General features: G+C 42.4%; 1 protein-coding gene across 2 annotated transcripts in view; it reads right to left on the bottom strand.

The window, feature by feature from the left end:
• Nucleotides 1–19,118, bottom strand: part of ARSB (arylsulfatase B) — a 146,521-nt gene that overhangs the window by 101,918 nt on the left and 25,485 nt on the right. The window lies entirely within an intron of this gene.

Genomic DNA, 19,118 nt, shown 5'->3' with positions numbered 1-19,118 from the left:
ACCCTCTGGGTCCGACCATGGAGCCAATTTCCCAGCTAGCGGATCATGGTGGACCCAAGGCCACAATTGGCCAGTTTCGCCAAGAGGTGGTCATGGGATACCAGACTGAAGGCTTTTTTGAAGTCAAGATATATGACATCAACTTCTTCTCCCTTGTCCAGGTGATGGGTCACTGGTCATAGAAGGAAATGAAACTGGTCAAGTAAGACCTACCCACAACAAACTCGTGCTGGCTATCCCTTAGGATGTTGGTGTTGGCAAGTCCATTAAGGATGACCTCTCTAATAAACTTTTCCAACATCTTCCCTGGGATAGAAGTCAGGCTGATGGGCCTATAGATAGCCAGATCCACTTTCCTCCCTTTCTTGAAGATCGGCACCACATTGGCCTTCTTTCAGTCTTCAGGCACTACACCAGAGTGCCAGGAGTTTTCAAAGGTCCATGCCAGAGGCTGGGCTATGATGCTCACCAGCTTCTTGAATACCCTGGGGTGTAGATTGTCAGGGCCAGCTGACTTGAAGGTATCCAGTCTCTCAAGGTGTTCCTTCACAAGGTCAGCATTAATGGAAGGCAAGGGATCTCCCTTACCCAGACCTCCCTGTTCCACAGTGGGCATGGACATCCCATGGGACATTCCTCTCCTTTTCCTTCCTCTGCTATCTCTTCTCTGCTTCAAGGGCAAGGCACTTTACTTCGAAATGGGCTGCCACTTGGTTGAGGTTGCAGTACAATCAGGTTTGGCAGGCAGCTCCTCCCAGCTCTTGATGTCAGCCTCTGTTTTCTTCAGGTATACCTTCACTATGTTCTTGTAGCACTTCCCCTGGCCACCACGAGATCCCCATCCATTACTATGCTGGAAGCAGAACACTTGCTTTGGGATTCAAGATTCAGACACCTGTGCAATGTTCAGTCCAGAGAAGCTGGTGCCTGAGGATCACTGACTCAATGCCAGGAACACTGGTTTCAGTAAGGATGCTGGTGTTTGTCCTTTGATCTTGCCATTTGATGTGAAGGATTTTTCAAGGGCATCATTAGCAATGCCTCTCCAGGCTTATAAGATGAATATAGGCCACCCATGTTTCACATATGCAGAAGTGAGTGGGAATGATGACTACGTTGTAGACCTGGATCTTGGTGTATTTTTGAAGATTGTGATGAATCAAGACACACCAAAGCAATTTCCCAGAGGCATTTGCACACTGGATCCTGTGCTGGATCTCCTCATCAATGTTCAGTCTCAGAGAGGTGGCTACCGAGGTATGGAAAGTGCTTGATTAGCTCCAGGATCTTTCCCTAAATGGTAATTTGGAGAGAAGTCACATTCAGAGCCCAGGACAGGCTGACAGAGCCCTTTAGTCTTCTTGACTTTGAGGAGGCCCAAAGTTTGGTAGGCTTCTCCAAAGAGATCCAGCATGGTCTGGAGGTATTCCTCACAGTGTGCAAGGATGGCACAGTCATAGGCATATTAAAAGTCAATGGGTATTTATAGAGTACTTTGGTCTTCGAACAAAAACATCCCAGGTTGAAGAGTCCTCCATCCATTCAGTACTTAAATGTCAATTCCGCAAGGAAGACAGTCCTTAATGAGTAGGGACCCACTTAATTCATGATTTCACAAAAACTGCAAAATCTGGGATTGCCCATGAAATCCACAAAATCGACCAAAAAAAAAAACTTAATAAAAATAAAAGGCTGGCGCCAGTCATCCTGGGTGCCAGGAGGGGAAGGCACTGGTTGGTGGGACAGCATGAAGCAGCAGACAAGATGGCAGCCATTCCCTTGTCCTCCCTCCCCCTGCCAGGGCCTCTCTGCCAATCAGCACCCTGTGGTGCAGGGTGGCACAAACAGCAGCAAGCAATCAAGATGGAGGCCACCCCTCATCCCTCCTCCTGCCTCTATGTCCATCAATGCCAAAGAGCGGGGGCCATAATGAAACGGCTGCAAAATCAGCTCTACACGCTGCAGACAGGTAACAAAAAACCCTTTATCTCACCACTATTTAAGTAGGTCCCTATTGATGAGAACCAGGATAATCATCCAAAAGATGGAGAATAAAGTTGGGGCAATGAAGCATCCTTGCTTGATTCCAGCTCAGACGGCAAATGGATCTGTCTCCCAACATGCTTCTTGGACCAGGTGGGCACCCATGCCGGGTGCCTCCACACTGGGTCCAGCACAATACACAGCAGCAAGGGACCTGACATGGAGGCTGCTGACAGAGGAACTGTGGGAGCGCATCTCTCAAGCTTCAGGAGTGCGCCAGATGGGGACCAGAGAAAGTGAAACTGGTAGATCCTGAGATAGAAGAGGAGAGCCCGGGAAGAGCCACAGGGGCTGCTTACCAGCAGCTGCAGAAGGTTGGCAAGGGAAGCCACAGAGAGGCCCCAGCATGCTTTAAAAGCGTGTGCTAGATGCAAGGGGTGGGGGGGCCCCCAGCTGCTTCTGGTTTTGCTGAAAGCAGAGCTTCCTTCAAAAGCAAGTTGGCAATCAGCTGGCATCAGAGAAGCCAGGGAAGACTGGCACCAGCAAACACAGCTGCATGCCAGGGAAGACCAGCATGAAGGCAGGCAAGCTGCGGAAGACTGCCACCAGCAGACACGCCTGCACACTGGAGAGGACTGGCATGAAGGCAGGCAAATCAAGGAGAATCCACACTGGCAGTCAGGCCAGCATGCCAGTACGAACTAAGAAGCAAGATGTTCAAGCCCAGTTACTTGGAGAAGTGCCTGGCAAGAGGGGCGACAGAGTAAGACCACAAACTGAGGATTTCCCTGAAAGGCGCTACAACCGAGAATGGAAGTTCTGTGCACCGAGACGCACAGCTGTGAGTTTACCAAAGCTACCACTTCTTTTCTAACTTAAATTAGAATCACAGAATCAATGAGTCGGAAGGGACCTAGACAGATCATCTAGTCCGACCCCCTGCCATGGCCAGGAAGAAGCACTGGGTGTGGCAGGGGTCATAAGACCCCAGCCAGGTGCCGATCCAGTCTCCTTTTGAAGATCTCCAGGGAAGGTGAGAGCACCACCTCTCTGGGGAGCCTATTCCAGGCTCTGGCCACCCTTACAGTGAAGTAGTTCTTCCTAATATCTAACCTAAACCTATCCTCCCTCAGCTTGTGTCCATTGTTCCTGGTGACTCCAAGGGGGGCCCTGGTGAACAGACTTTCCCCGAGTCCCTGCTGCTGGCCCCCCGATAAAGTTGTAGGCAGCCACAAGATCTCCCCTCAGTCTCCTCTTGCGGAGAGTGAAGAGATTCAGATCCCTCAGCCTCTCTTCACAGGGCTGGCCACAGAGGCCCTCAACCATACGAGTGGCCTACAACCGTACAAGTGGCCCTCACTGAATTAGATTAATTTATTGTACACAACAATATCTGGACCTATATGAAAAGGCCTTTGAGTTCACGCTAAAGTAACATCTGGTTGGTGTAAGGACAGGGTAAAAGGGTAGGTAGGAGTCCTGAGGAAGCAGTCAACAATCTTGCCTGAAAGTTCCAACCTTCCTCTCTAAACAAACAAAATCTGAGTTGTCATGTGCAAGCTTTTGGGCACAAACACCCTTCTTCAGTGTAGACTCTCTCCAATGCCTGAAGAAGGGTGTTTGTGCCCACAAGCCTGCAAAAAACATTTTTTCCAACTACTTAGTTGGTCTAATAAAAGATATCACATTTGCCCAAAAAACCTTGTCTGCCTTAAAAACATATTGGGCATTTTTATTCACATTATTGATCCACAGATAATAATCTAGTATTTCAATGTTTCAGATAACATTTAGTATCCTTATGGAAGTTGTAAGATTTATCTTGATAAGAACCCACAATTTCAAATCAAGCTACTGCAAGAAAATGTATTTTGGCATGACATCAGATGTAAGAGCAAGACCACAAGTATTTCTGTCCTATAAAACAAATACAGTGCCTATAAATCTTCTTCAGTGATTAAATACTTCTAGTGGTCCAAAAACATAAACTTGCATTCCCTGCACATTCCATGTTCCTCCCATTTTTGCCTTGGCTCCAATCCAAACCTAATTTCCATGGAGCACCTTGCTGCTCATCCCCAGATAGTGTTCTGCTTTCTAGCAGGGAAAGCAGTACTTCTAGAGACTTTGAGTCATCATTAGCTTCTTGAAGCAGTCCTACTCCAGAGCACAAAGCTATGCAGGGTGGAAATGGAGAAAGGTCTGTGAATTTCAGACTTTCAAAAATAATGACACTAGCTTAAAATAAGGCATGTTTAAAATAAAGCATTTTGTTAAATAATTCTACTATCTTATTTACCCGTCCTTATGTTGTAGTTTTGGGAGAAGTTGTTTTCATGTGTTACTGTAACCAAGGGGGAAAAAATTAAAAAGTTAAAATATTCTTACCTAATCACCTGCCTCTAGGAGCTGGGTTTTTAAAGAAAAATGCCCAGATCACACAAATCATAAAAAATTTATGAGGTGGCTGCAATAAAGAAAAGTACTCCACGCCCTCTGTCCCTGAATCTCACAGCTTCCAAAACCACCTTGCTACTGCTTCCTATGAAGCAAATACCACCGTTCTAAGTGGCAGCAGGGCTAGGGACAGAAGTTACACATAAACCAGTTTAAGTGAACAGAAACTGGTTTACACCTGTAATAGAACAGAAGCTCAATGCACATAAATCCGTTTCAAAGTGGCTGAAACTCGTTTAAGATAAACCTAGTTGAATGCGGTCAAACTAGTTTATGAAACTTCTGTCCCAGACCCCTTCCTAGTTCAAGTTAAATCACAGTCCCTAAGCATCCCAGCATGTCTTGCAGCCCTGGGCTGGCCTGGGCTGTCTGCTCCAGAGAGCAGGGCTCTCCACCCCTCTGCTCTCTAGCCGGAGCAGTGAGGGCTGGCTGACAAGGGGGAGGTGGGGGCAAGCCCAGCTAGGTATGCAGCCTAGTCTGCAGGTGGGGACTGCCTCCCCCCAGCAAACCCTGGCTGGGGGGTTAAACACCCCTTCTGGCCACTCAAGCTTACTCTGGCTGCAACTGTGGACTACAAATCCCAGAGTCACCTGGAAGCAGGAAAAGGAAGTGATGAGCAACCCTGCAGAGTCCTGCTGATATAATTTTTGGGCTGCAAATACCAGAGACCTCAGGGGAGCAGGAAGAGGAAGAGAATACACAGGTCATGCTGGCTACGTGCCAGAAAGCCATGCTCTAGTGCCCTCTGGCTTCTGGCCTGAGCGACTGCAGGCATGTGGCTACATTTCCTGAATCAAAGGTAAATGTCTGTTCACTTCTGTTTTAGTTTAATCTCTTCAACTTAGACTAACCTGCCAAGACTGAATCAATTCAGCCTCACGCTTTTTGACTGTCTGTACTTAGTCCAGAAGGCTAAGGTCTGATACTGAAGCAGCTCTTTGGATACTTCAGGAGTCACATGCCTAAACAATATGAGAATCATTAAATTATGTGACTAAAATGTAATATCTTTCTCCAGTTCGTATGATTCTGTATTTGTCTGAAAGATATACTTAGGTAATTTTTAGAATGCAAAATTACAGTTAAATGAAACAAATAAAAACAACCCGTGACTCAACCTTGACACACTAATAACCATATAACATTCTTTGATTCATGAGGACTGGAAGTACTTGCAGATGTAGAATGAGTGCGTGGTTATGGACTGAATGTTATCTTGGCTTATTAGGATAAAACATACCACCCTTCTGAAACAAAAAAATGAACAAAAAACACTATGTAGGAAAGGTTTCAAACTGGCAACTTCTTTCTTATCCTGAACAACCCATGACACTAACTGAACACAGGTCTTGAATACATAGAATTTAACTTTTTAAGCTAAACCAGAAATCCAGATTAATCAAGAAAGGGCACAATCAGCAAATGACAATTTGCATTGTTTCATGTCTGGAGGAAGACAGGCCATTAATTAATTACAATCATTTTTCAATTTTGAAATCTCAGTAGGCTCTTAGCAAATACTAACATTTCATTTCACATCATTTACAGAGTGTGTGCAATTAGGCAGAACATCTCAAAGTAAAGCTGTTCTGTGTAAGAGAAAAATACTTTGAGAGTAGGGTGCTCAAATTCAGCATTTACATAATTTAAATACAAACAGAATCCAGCAGGGTCTACCTAAACCTAATATCTGTATGCTATTTTATTATGGATATATCTGTTCTGGGTCCGTAGTTGAGGCTGAGTTGATGTTTTTCACTTAGAAGCATAAATTAACCTCTTTTTTACTCTGAATATGGAATGAATTTTGCAAATATACATGAAAATCAATTAATTTATAATTAATTTATTAATTAAAATGGTTCCTTTAAAAAGTGAGAAACTCTCTTGATTTTATCCTGAATGATACCTCAAATTATGTAAAAAATTGGCAGAGAAATGGAATCAATGTACAATTGATGGCATTTAGCACAGTTCTCAAAGACACTCTCATGGACCCAGAGCGGCAGCCTTCCATCTTCAGCTCCCTCTGTGCAAAAATTAAGTTTATTTCCTACCTATGGTAGCTTTTTACCATCTTGTACCATCTATATTTCTTCCATACCCTGACAAAGGGACTTTGATGCCGAAAGCTTGCAGAAAAGGACAATTTTCTTGTGATTTCCCAGTTGTTCTAATAAAAAGTATCACTTTGGAACCAAGAGTTCTCGTTTTTTGTATGTCTGGTTAGTATAGAAGTAGCCATAAGATCCAGAGAACACAGTCACCAATTTTCCTCCAAGTCAGTTACCCTCATCACGGATGGCATAGGACCCTGGGGTACTGCCAGATCCTTTGAAGGGTGCCACAAGGTGTAAGGAGGTAAACAGGTAAGTGCAGGCTCAGGTTTGTCCCTGCCTGGCTGACCCTCTCCCCGCACTACAAGGAGGTAAGTACTATAATATACTCATTAGTTTTTCAAACTGGACGCCACTCATTTCACAAAAGTTATGGACTGATGCCTCAAGTTGAATGAGGAGTGTTCTGAATCCAATAAGGTTGTGAACAGTGATGTTGTAATTAGATGCATGATGGCACTTTAAGTGACCACCCTGATTTTTTTGAACAGATATAAAGTCAGGTTTCCAGTATCCAAGATTAGTTAGAGCTACAATCCACAGGCTGGATCTGGCCCCCAAAACAAGTGGATCTGGCATATGGCAAAGGACATCTGCAGCAAGTAGCTTGGCCCAGCACACCCCTTCCCTGGCTTGCACCTTGCTGCTGATCCAGTGTTTTCAAGGCCTGATCTCATATCCTCCAGTTAATACTCAAGACCCATGAATGTAAGCTAACCTTAGTGCACTGGAGCTAATGGCCATAAAAAACCTAATACGCAACTGGTAATACCAAATTGCCTAAATGCTCTAGAACCTTTACAAATCCTGAATTTTGGATGTTTGCTAAGAGCAGGGATTGGCAACCTAAAGCCTGCAGGCTGAATCAGGCACACAAAGAGCCCAGGAAGGTCCAGCCCAACACAGAGGAACCCATGGCATGGGTTTGTATTGTACCACCCGTCCCCTCCACAGCACTACCCTCCATTGTGAACCTGCTGCTCTGCTGTGTCTACACTTATCCCCAGAGCTGCAGGGGATCAGCAGTGAAGGTAAGAACAAGCAGCTGGCCACTTCAGGGGGTGGAAATGTACAGCCCATGTTGGGAGCTGGGTTGCAAACAGTAGCCCACACTGCAAAGCGTTGCCACCCCCTGCTAAGAGAATTTGGAACTTTTCATCTTCTGTGTTGAGGACAACAGGCAGGTAATAATGTGTTCATTCTAAGACACCCAACCCAGAATAAAGAGCTAAAATCTTGGACTAAAAACCCTACACAGAAAGGTTAGAGAGCTGTATTTTTATGTGGTCAGCCCAGGCAGCTAAATATTTTAATATGATCCTCTGGGAAAAGAACAAAGGACTAAATGACAAAACCTATTCACCATATAGTTTACTTTTGCAAAATGTTTTGCATATTGTATATGGTAAAGCCCTAGTCTTACAAACAGATATGAGGTGGCTCCTTATACCCAGATGAAGGCTCTGCTGAGGTCAGTACAAAGGTCTACACAGAGATGCAGAAGGGAGGCCCACATGATTAAAATTTACCTACAAAAAAGTCCCATCTTGCAGTAAGTTAAAATTGTTCAGAAGACATATCTATTTGTCCTTTGAAGAAGCACAATTAGCAATTGCAGCATTTTAAGACTTTCAAAACATTACTGAAAACAGGGTTTAAAAAAAGGCAAACCAGAAAAATGACCAGAATTACTTAACCTTTTGTTTACATGATATAACAACCAAATGATTAGCAATGAAAATTGCAGATAACATAGCTCAAATTCAGGTATTCACCTATTTTTAGGCTTGCATCAAAAGCGCCACAAGGCACATAGCTAGGAAAACCCTATATAGCAACTGGTATGCCCAGATCTTCCTTGTTTTTCCTCAAAGTTTGTGGTATTTAAAGAAATATTCTAAAGGAAAGTCTAGGATTAAAAAGTGTTGTCATCTGGTTAGTGCATGACCCCTTTACTATGTAATAAATCTGCATCAGTATGATCCAGTATTAATTAGTCCTAGTCCAGGCCAAAAATCACTGAGGGTCTGGATATGGCCCTGTCATTCTAAGAGGGCTGTAATATACATTAGAAAAGTGATTTAGTCATGGAAAAAGTATCCTTACAGCATTTAAAATGATTATGTGGGGTGGGTGGGACACCATATTTTTTATATCAATCATCAGAAGTTAACTGTGTAAGGTACATGGAAAGAAGTAAATGGAGTGTGCAAACAAAACTTACGTATCAGGACTTCTATGTCTGTTATGTCTTGTATTGTAAGCAGAAAGCTGTTACTACTAAAAATAAATCGGTAGTAGGTACCCAAAACATAGCTAAGGCTTAGATATTTTTACAATGGGGAAATTAGTTAGACATATCCTATAATATTTTCAAAATAGGAAAAAAGAAGACTAAAAAGTACCAGATACAATATTTACAAAAATCTAAAAATTATTAAACAGACTAGTGCCAAATATGTATTATTTAAATAGTTACTTATGAAAAAAGAAGGGGGGGCATTATAGGCTGAGTTTAAGACAAGCCTCCAAGAAGAATTTTACACGCAAAGTTTAGATGAAACATCAGAATTAATTACCAGTATCAACAATAGAAACATGATTTTTTTTTTTTTACTTCCCTTTTTTTTAAAATTTTGGGGGTGAATTTAGTGCTTATGGAAGAGGAGGATTAATGGCATTGACTACAGCCAAGCACACTATAATAGCTTCAATGCACAGCACTCACTGCCTGTGCATCTCATTTTCAAACTACATTAATGCTGCCAGGCTACATCACAGAACAGAATTTCTGAGTCTGAGTTGTGACTCCAAGTCAGGTCAAAAAGACAGCATTACCATTACTATCTGTCACGGGGCACTAAGATACCTGCTTCTTTAAGAGTAGAAAGTGCCCAGGGAGAGGGCCCTAAGAACCAGACAGAAGCCCACAGGTGCAGGTTACTATGGCTAATGAGTATATTAGCCTTCACCTGCACCCGGTCAGCTGACCAGAAGAGGCAGGGCCCTGGGCATATATAAACCCCAGGGCTGGGACTAGAGGTTTAGTTCTCTGGCAGCTGCTAAGGGGAAGGAGCTTCCAGGGAAGAATTGCCCAGGGATGCAGGGACTGCCTGATATGCTGCATACAGGGCTAATGGGGCTCCAGGAGCTCAACAGGTACCCTAGCCTACAAGGCACTCAGTGCTGGGGGAAGTTTGACTTTTTAAAGGGACAGAGCACACTCTGAACTGCTTATATTATGTTATAGCCCAGGGGCTCATATTTAAGTTGCTGTTTATAAATACTGGTGGATCGAGCTGAGGCTATTGGGGAAGGAAGCCTCATTGGGGGCCCACCACTGTGTGGGAACCCCAGCACCAGTGTGGGGCACAGAGATGGGGCTGCCGAGAGCCCAGTGAGGACAAGAGGCCAAGCTATAGCAGGGCCCCAGGAGATATAACGTCTAAATGTCATCTGCAAGGCTTGGGGCATGGTAAAGGGGTGGTTTTGGAGCCATGCATCTAGCCCATAAGGCGGAGGGTGTCCTGTGAGGCATCCATTTTGAAGCAGGACCCAAAAGAGGTCTAAGAATCCACAGGGTTCAGTGGGGTCCACCAAGACCAGGCCCAGAATACAAATTCGAGGGCAGCTTCCTGACTTATTAGAATTACCAGCAAGACGTGGCAGATGAGAGAGAGAGGGTGCCTGTGGGGCAGGACCCGTGTGGTCAAGGAGCCCTAGGGGTATCATGGCCATCCCCAGGGACCCCACACAGTGACATTATCAACAGAGTTTCGCATTTAGGGCAAATTTCTCCCCTCTGATCTACATGGTATGACTAATGCTTATTCTATACACATTCCAAGTATTCCTATTGATGACTAGTGAAAAAAAAGTATACAACATGCAGAGATTCACACTTTTGGGTGTGTGTAGATGAAACGGGGTCCCTAAATTGAAGTGGAGGGTTTTAAAAAACATTGCTTCAATTTAGGACGTCATGCACACACCCCGCTGACTTACCTGCCTCTCTGGCAAGGAGGAGAAGGTGAGCTGCCGGTGGGCGGAACAGTCCCTGGGCTGCAGGGGGGAGGCTGGTGCTTCCCTCCATGGCAGTGGTACCCCCCATGTGGCACCTGCCCACAGTCCCTGCCTCAGGCAGTCTCAGGGAAACACCAGACCCCCACGCAGCTTAGGCAGGCTCCGAGGCAGGGAAGTTGGGGGAAGAAAAAAAGATCAGGCTCACTGCTTTTCTCGGGTGGAGCCTGCTTTCCCAGGCTACTGCCAGGCTACCTACAGGGCTTCCTGCAGAGCCATGGAGCTGCACACAGCCTGGTGTTTTGCTCCGCAGCTGTAAGGCAGCAAACCAAAACTCCTTGAAGGAGTTTTAGTTTGCTACACCCCAATTCATTTAAGGCACATTACACTGCCGAATTGCTACACAAACCTGACTCAAGATTTGGATAAAACCGGGAAAAATTTGTGCTTGTTTATACAACTCATAGGAAAGTGAATGGTTTCGCCAGATTTCAAAGACTGAACCCTGAGAAGTTTGCTGCTTCAGCTGAGTCTCAAGTAAAATAGAAATTATGGATTTAAAATCCCAATTTTGCTGAAAAAAGCAACATAAAACGAAAAAAGAATGGAAGTAGCATGATGCAATCAAATCAAGTGGGGCTGGAGTTTGTGTGTATGGAAGACTTTCTTCCATGCTAGAAGAGGGGGAAAAAATGGATCTCCCAAAACATTCACTCCAAATTTGTATTCTTTGATATTACTATTTTATACTTTTTCAAAAAGTTATTTTGAAACACAAATTTAAAGCAATTCATTCTGAAGCCTATAAAAATCTTCTTCAATTTTTGGTCTGAAATAATTTTCAAAAGGAAACAATTCTCTACTAATATTCCTCTAAAGCCATAAATGATATATGGGAATCAGTTCAGCTATCCTGAGCAGTACACAGAGCTACTGAAAGCTAAGATAAATAGTGTTAAGAATCAAAGGATATTAAGTTAGCTTGCATTTTACTCTGAAAAAGATCCTTCTCTCTGCCAACAAAGACAACTAACCTTCAGCTTTAAGATCTGAAACTACAAAGATATGCACATGTGGTTATTTATGATGAATGTGCAATCATTCAATTCAACCAAGTACAGGTTTGGGAAAAACAGAAAAAATGTACGCATCTGTATATAAGTTTAGAAGTTCCAATATCCCTAGATGTAGGGACGATACTTAGAAATTCACACAACCAAGTAAGCCTGTTTACTTGAAAGTACCTTCAAAACAAATACTTATTTATTGTTTATTTTTGGATTTGGAAACTGCTGCAGTTTAAACATTTCCCTTGTGGACTTGTGCTGTTCATTTGGTGGTTCCCTAAGACAGCTTACCAATTCTGTCTTTAAGCAAATCCAACAGAATTTTGTCCACGTGACATCTGAACACTTGAAGCTAAACTGTGTTCAGACATCAGGTTTTATTTCTCAACTTCTTGAAGGCTCAGATCAAGGTTAGCTTCAGCTGCTTGCTTCTTTCCCAGAAGTGAAGGGCACTTTTTACCCAAATGCTTGTCTAACATCTCTCTCAACTATATGGCTGGTCCAATAAAAAGATATCACCAAAAACAACTTTGCTTCTCGCATGTCGTCCAGACCCTCACAGCTATAACAACACTTCTACCATTCTTCAGATGTTCAAACCCCTATAACATGGATCACAAACTAACTTGCTCTAAGCAGCCTTCTTTTTTGATATATTGGACCCTCTAGTGTCAATAGCCTTTCTGAAGTCCCTTGCCAGCCAAAATGATAGCAAATGCTTGTTTAGGGACACACGTTAAAAGACCATGAGAGTTGCCTGTCAGCATTTCAAACCAAGTTAAGAGCTTCATGCTCAGGGAAAAAGGAGATCAGCCCTGGGTAGTCTGAAAAGCCAGAGAAGAGTGAATCTGTTCCTGAGGAATGGAGAAGTACAGACCTCTTTGTGCTGATAATAGGCAGACCCAAAGGGTCAACCAGCACCTCTTCCTCCCCACAGAATGCTTCAATTTGAAGCATCAAGCAGAGTCTAAATACCATCTTTAACTATGACTAAATAACACTAGTTTAAAAAATTGTTTGAGGCGCTTTAAACTAGCAGTGCTCAACCTTCGAGTCCTGTAGACCAGATGACCGGCAGCAGGGGCAGTCAGCAGGCCCGGTCCTGCAGGCCAGATCCAGCATGGAGTCAGAGCAACTCCCTTGCTCTAGCTAAACCCCATACATCCATCAGGTCATCCAGTAACCCTACATGCCTGATCTGGCATGCTGGCTCACATCACCTAAACACGGAATGACCCTGTGCACTGGCCCACAGGGTCTCCCACAGTCTAGAAATGTGGCAGCAGGGGAGCAGTGACAGCATTAATTGCCATGGCTTTCAGAGCCACAGCAAGTAACACTGCTATCTCTGCCCTGTCACCAAATTTCCAGTCCCATGGAGAGCCCCACAGGCCAAATGACATAGCTCCATGGTTCAGAGACTGAACACTGGTTTAAACTTTCTTTCTTTTTCAACTTTATTCAAAACTTCTAAACTTTAAAACAGCTGGTGCTACTATAATCTGGTTGGGTTTTTTATATACTTTTATATGTCTGAACTAAATGAAGCTTTTACTTCATTGTTGGATTATTTAGGTTGGGAGGGATTTTTTTTGCATTTGCTTCTCACTTCAAAAAAACCAAACAAACAAAAACATTTTAGGTCAGGTAAGTACAAAGTAGTAGTCAATGAAAATTTAGCAGGGCAACATTTGGGCAAGTTATTTTACCTTGATCTTCAAACACAGTTTCTAACAGTCACATAATAGATTTTCCAGATGTCAGGGAAAAAAAGCAGATGAACTTTTAAAAAAAAATCTGAGGCTTTTTTCCTGACAACTTAGTAAGAATGACCAACTCATTTTATGTCCTTGTTTTATTAGTCACAAGTCTAAAATGATATAATCTTTTAGAATGAAAATAATAATCTCTGTCATATGCTTCATTATGGAAAGGATTTAAAATGTGTGGGTTTCCTCCCAGCTTTTAAAACAAAAAAGAGCTATATATTACATCTTTCATGACCCTCTTGCAGCAAATAATAGAAACTACAACATTTTCCAGAATTAGAGAGTACAGAGGTGTTATAGAAAGATTGGAAGGAAGGGAAAGAAAGTATAGATGTTTTGTCAATTTATCTTATTTTACTATAAAGAAAGTTGAAGTTAAAATAATTTAATTAAGTAAATATATTATCTACTCAGGACTCAATGAGACTTGCTTACTGTTGTACGGGCAGGTTTTCATTCCAAATCTCTGTGATATTTCACAAGAAGCAATAAAATAGCATGTGCCATAAATAGCATTGTTCATTTTAGGAAGCAGCATCTTACCTGTAGTCAAGAGTCTGTGTTTGGACTCTTTGTAGCAATATTTGAACTTGTTGTCAATGTTAACAATACTGAAAACAGATGGCAACTGAGGTGGTAGAAACTGTCCCTGAATTATCATTTTAAACCCAGGCTCTTTTCAACTAAGTGATAACTAAAAGAATTCCCTAGCATTTTTCAAATGGAAACTACCTCAGTGTCATGGTCTTTTCAATGACATATGTTCTAACGTATAAGGCCATCTGAGAGTTATTGCATAACATACATAATATCTGTTTTGTTTGCATATATAATCATTTCACTGTCAATACTCATTTCATTACTATGGAAGCATTAATGTATCTTGAAACTGAAACCTGTTCTGAAAAGCAAATGTTATTCTTTTCTATTACACTCAGAGCACCCACAAAATAAATCAACATTTTTCTAGCTACTTCTTCACACAAAACAGATAGTACTTGATATCACAGTACTTTTGATAATTTAGCCATATCATTCACCTTATTTGCTTCTGGATTTAGGATATGATAGAAAGCAACTATGGAATTACTTCTCCTATAAAATACTATTGGTAGCTCACTGACCTTATCTTTTGCTTTACTTACCTGGGCAAAACATTAATTTATCTGTACAAAAAAAGTATTAAAACTGAAACAATATGGGCCTAGGTGATACACTGATGTAATCAGACTGTATTAATGGTCCGATTATTTCATTCTTGGCCCAAGATTTCCATTGGAACATCTTAAAGAAGACTTGGAGTCTATATACGAATTTTACAAGTTTCACTTAAAAAGTACAGTAATTTCTTTTGCCAATTGGCACGGTTTCGGGGGAACTCTGTTTGGGCCACATTATCTATAAAGGGGAAGAAAGAGAGAGAATGTTTACTGGAATCCTTACTACCCTGGCAGTAGAGAATAAATTAAATTCTGGAAGAATTCAGTGATCATCCAGTGAGAGTATTCTTTGATACTAGAGTTCAAAATTAATGATGAAATAAAACACCAATTGGAAAACTGTCTATGTACCAACATTATTTAGTATAACTAGCAACAGCCACTAAACCCTGTAGGAATTTTTGGTGGTATATGCAGCAACGAGAGTGGGTGTCCAAGTGTCGGCTTTACTAATCTCTCTACCTAACTACAGCCAATGAGTTTATGAAGGAAAACCCCGCTTCTCCACATCAGTATTTTTGCAGAAAAACATTTAACTGGCTATATCTCAGGGTCTCAGGCTGCTCTAATCCACACAACTCCTTTGGAAATCAGTTCAGGAGCAATCCAGAGGACAAATCAGGAGAGGAATGTCCTTTTTTGGGCAGGTAAACTGCAGAGGGCAAAAGATAGAGAAGGGTGGGGATTATAAGAGAGGGAATGCGTCGTAATAGAGAAAAGCATGGGGGGGGGTGAATAGTAGTAACACGTTTTGGTCTTAGTTTAAGCTCCACTACAAAATTTAAAATCTGGTCCACTTTGCTTGAAGACCGTTCTCCTCACCACTTTCTTTAATTCTAGACTTCATTCCCTTCCCCCACATTAAAACCTCCTGCCTTTACCCATGTTGTGGCTACCACCATATATCTGCACTTTCAATTACAAGAAGTCTAAATGCTGTGCAAACAACATAAGGATCTCCTCTACAACAGCAAAGACCCTCCCACAGAACACCAAGTTATACCTCTGAGCTTCTCTTTCCAACCACTATCCTGTCATCTTCTCAAATAACTAACTTTACCAGATTCTGAAAGTGCAATACAAGGAACCTGAACAGATTTCATCATGTTTTATACTTAATGGTTTCAACATTTGTTTTTTGGAAGCCATGTCTTTAATGCATGCAGTGTTTTATGCCTATACAGAATAGCACTGTGAAGTGAAGTGAAAAGACTGGAAAAAATGAATCATTGTCCTATGATTTGCCTGATCCAGGCCCAATTTCCTTGGGTTTCAAATATATTAAGTTCCACTTCTGGCAGTTTAAGTTGTCATTTAACTAAGTGCAAGTCCCAGCGGACAGAACTGTAGCTTTTCTTTCTCCTTGTCAAAATGAGCTATAGCTCTAATTGATTATTTAGATAGTTACTAAAAGTAGCATACTGAAACAGTATGAAAGAGATACTAGATTGTATGAGCATAACAAACTTGTTTTTTAATCAGTAAATGTCACTACTATATGCCATATACTTAGATACCTGCTATTTTAGCCTATAATCTACTAAAGGAATTTTACTGAAAAAAAAGCTCCACTGAGGTCAGATGGATAAAGCTTAGAATTTTGCCATATGGAATACTGGCATCAAATTCCATGCCAAACTTTGCTTATGTTAAGCTCAGAATATGAAATTATGTTAAAAACACAGGTTCCTCCCAGAACACACAGTACATTTTCATAGTACAGCCATCAGACCTAATTTGTATTCAGACCAGAATATGGATAAAAATTCCAATAAGCAGCCTGATTTGGACATCAAGAAAGCAAGAACTATGTAACAGAGAAGGTGGTTAAGAAAAAATAATCACTGAAATTAAACCAGTTAAGTGAAATGTTTGCAAAAATTGTTCCTGCTGTTTCAGCAAGTTATACAGTATAAAACCGAGGCACAGTAGACATTATATATTTTGAAGAGCAATTTCCACTCCCAAACAAGAACATTTTGAAGAAGGGCGGGGACTGCATCATTCCCTTGAAGCAAATCTGGGTTGCTGGATTTCAGCAAAATTCTGCTTAATTCAAAGTTTGAAAACAAATAAGATCATACTATTATACCCAGAGAAGCAGGGCTGGAAGGGGCCTCCTGAGGTCTAATCCAACCCCCTACCTAAGGCAGGCTCATCCCTGTCCAAGCTGTCTAATTTACTAGCAAAACTAGTCAACCCTAGCACAACCACAAGGCATAACACCATAATCTATCACAGTTAAAGAAGGGGAGCCATTGTAACCAACATCCTGCTGCTGCAAAGGTGGTCAAGATAAGCTCAACAGGTCCAAGGAAGGTGGTCACATAAAAATCCCCCCAGTCTGGACCACAGGAGAAAATTCTTTTCCGACTCCAAATATAATGATTGGTCTGACTGAGCAGAAGGGAAGACCGTCTGTCCAGGAACCTCCAGGTTTAAGTTCCATAAAAAATAATGGCACACCCCAGCCAAAATACTAAGCTTTGGCTACAGCCACTATGTACTACTTCTGAGGAAGACTTTAAAACAAGCAAACAAACAAACCCTGATGCACACAGCAGCAAGAAGAAAAAAATCCCTCCTGGCTCCAGGTGGCAACCAACAAAGCCCAGAAACAGGGAAAATACCCACAGAAAATGATAGGTATAGCTACTTTTAGATCATCCCTGACCACTGCCTATCCAGCTTCTTCTTGAACACCTCTAATGATGAAGAGTCCACAGCTTCCCTAGGCAGTCTACTGCCTCACTGTTCTAACAGCAAAGAAGATTTTCCTGATATCCAATTTAAATATACCTTGCTGCAACTTCAAGCCATTGGCCCAAATCTTCCTCTCTGCAGCAAGAGAGAAAAGGCATTCTCCCTCTTCTTTATGGTAGCGCTTCAGATATTTGAAGACTGCTCAATTATTCTATCCTCTCAAATGCCTCTTCCACAAGCTTTATCACTTTTGTTGCCCACTTCTGGACCCTCTCTACTTCTCCATGTCCTCCTTAAATCATGAAGCTCAAAACTGCACATAGTACTCTGAATCAGTTTCTCAACCTGTGGGTCACGACCCAAAAGTAGATTGTAAAAATATATGAAAGGGTTGCAGACAAATAATAAAATCAATAACAAAAACTTAAAATGGATTCTCCTTTAAAGGAGAAAAACATGGGAAACTGTGGCTTTTCCCTTGCAGGCTGGCAGAGTTCCAGCCTGAGAGGGGCTGCTTGGGGCTCTCCCTACCAAACACAGACACACACACCCGCTGCCCCACACACTTGGGGGCTGGGGCCAGTGGGTTGAAAATGAGGGGCACTGGGTCAGGCCTGACTGATGTTTGCAAATAGGTCCTGGTCCAAAAATGTTGAGAACCACTGTTCTAGATGAGGTGTAACTACTGCCAAGCTAGAGAGTCATTATCACTTCCTGTATTTTGCACCTAATGCTTCTTTCACCACTTACCTTCTGCTCTGGCCCAGGCTGAGTAAATATGGTTAATTTATTTAATAACTGCATTAGCCTTTTGTGTAGCTGCATTGCACTGCAGACTCATATTGCATCAGTGATCCACCATGACTCTTGGATCCTTCTGCAGAATGTCTGCATTTCCATTTGAATTTTTTTGGGGTGGGGGTGGCGGGGATGTCCACAAATGAAAAAAGGTTGAAAATTGCTGTTCTAGGCTATTACAGTAATAACCTAGAACTTTTAACCAAGATTGAATCCCCAGGGTGCTTAAAACACACAGAGTAAGCAAGCTGCCTTTGCCCTGAAGAGCTTTCATTTTAAATTTGATAGAGTATATTAGGAAGCAGCAAAGTGATTTTATTAGTGTAAGTTTGTTTCAAGAGGTTAAGGACTACATAATTTTTCAGCCAAACCAAAAATAAATTTACCATATTTACCCAAATATGACAACTTTGAATTTAAGACAACCCCCTCAATAATTATATTCTACACATGGAAACTTAAAAATTTCTTATAATTTTCCATGTATAGAATCTTATTACTAAAGATGAGGGAGGTCATCTTAAAATTTGTCTACGCCACCACTGAGGGAGGAAAAGTCAGGGGGAGGGGGGGGCCGCAGCCAGACCCCTACCCTTTCCTCACCTCCTGTGTCTGCGCCTATTCCTCTTCTGCCTATTCCATGCAACCACTTGCCCACCCTGCTGCCTGCTCCCTGGCCCCTTATCCCCCACTGCATGCCCTTCTGCGGCAGCTCTGGCTCCAGGATAGTCGGCAGTGGTAGCAGTCCCAGCCTGGTCCAGCCAAGTAGAAGCAATGTCAGCAGCTCTGGCCCAGGCTGGGGCCAGAGCAGAAGGTAAGTAGCAGAAGAAGGAAAGATGGAGGAGTGGGAAGGCAGGCTGTATGTTCTTTCCTGTGCTCCCCCCTGCACTGACCTGCACACCATGGATTTCCCTTACATACCCCCACCATCACATGGGCCCCACCTCACATATCTTTCCCACTGGTCTCCCCCAGACACATTCC

Source organism: Crocodylus porosus, unplaced genomic scaffold (genome assembly GCF_001723895.1).
Source record: "Crocodylus porosus isolate Cpor-Errol unplaced genomic scaffold, CroPor_comp1, whole genome shotgun sequence".
Lineage (NCBI taxonomy): Eukaryota > Metazoa > Chordata > Crocodylia > Crocodylidae > Crocodylus > Crocodylus porosus.
The sequence above is the reverse complement of the archived record's forward strand: the minus strand, read 5'-3'. Positions and strand labels throughout refer to the sequence as shown.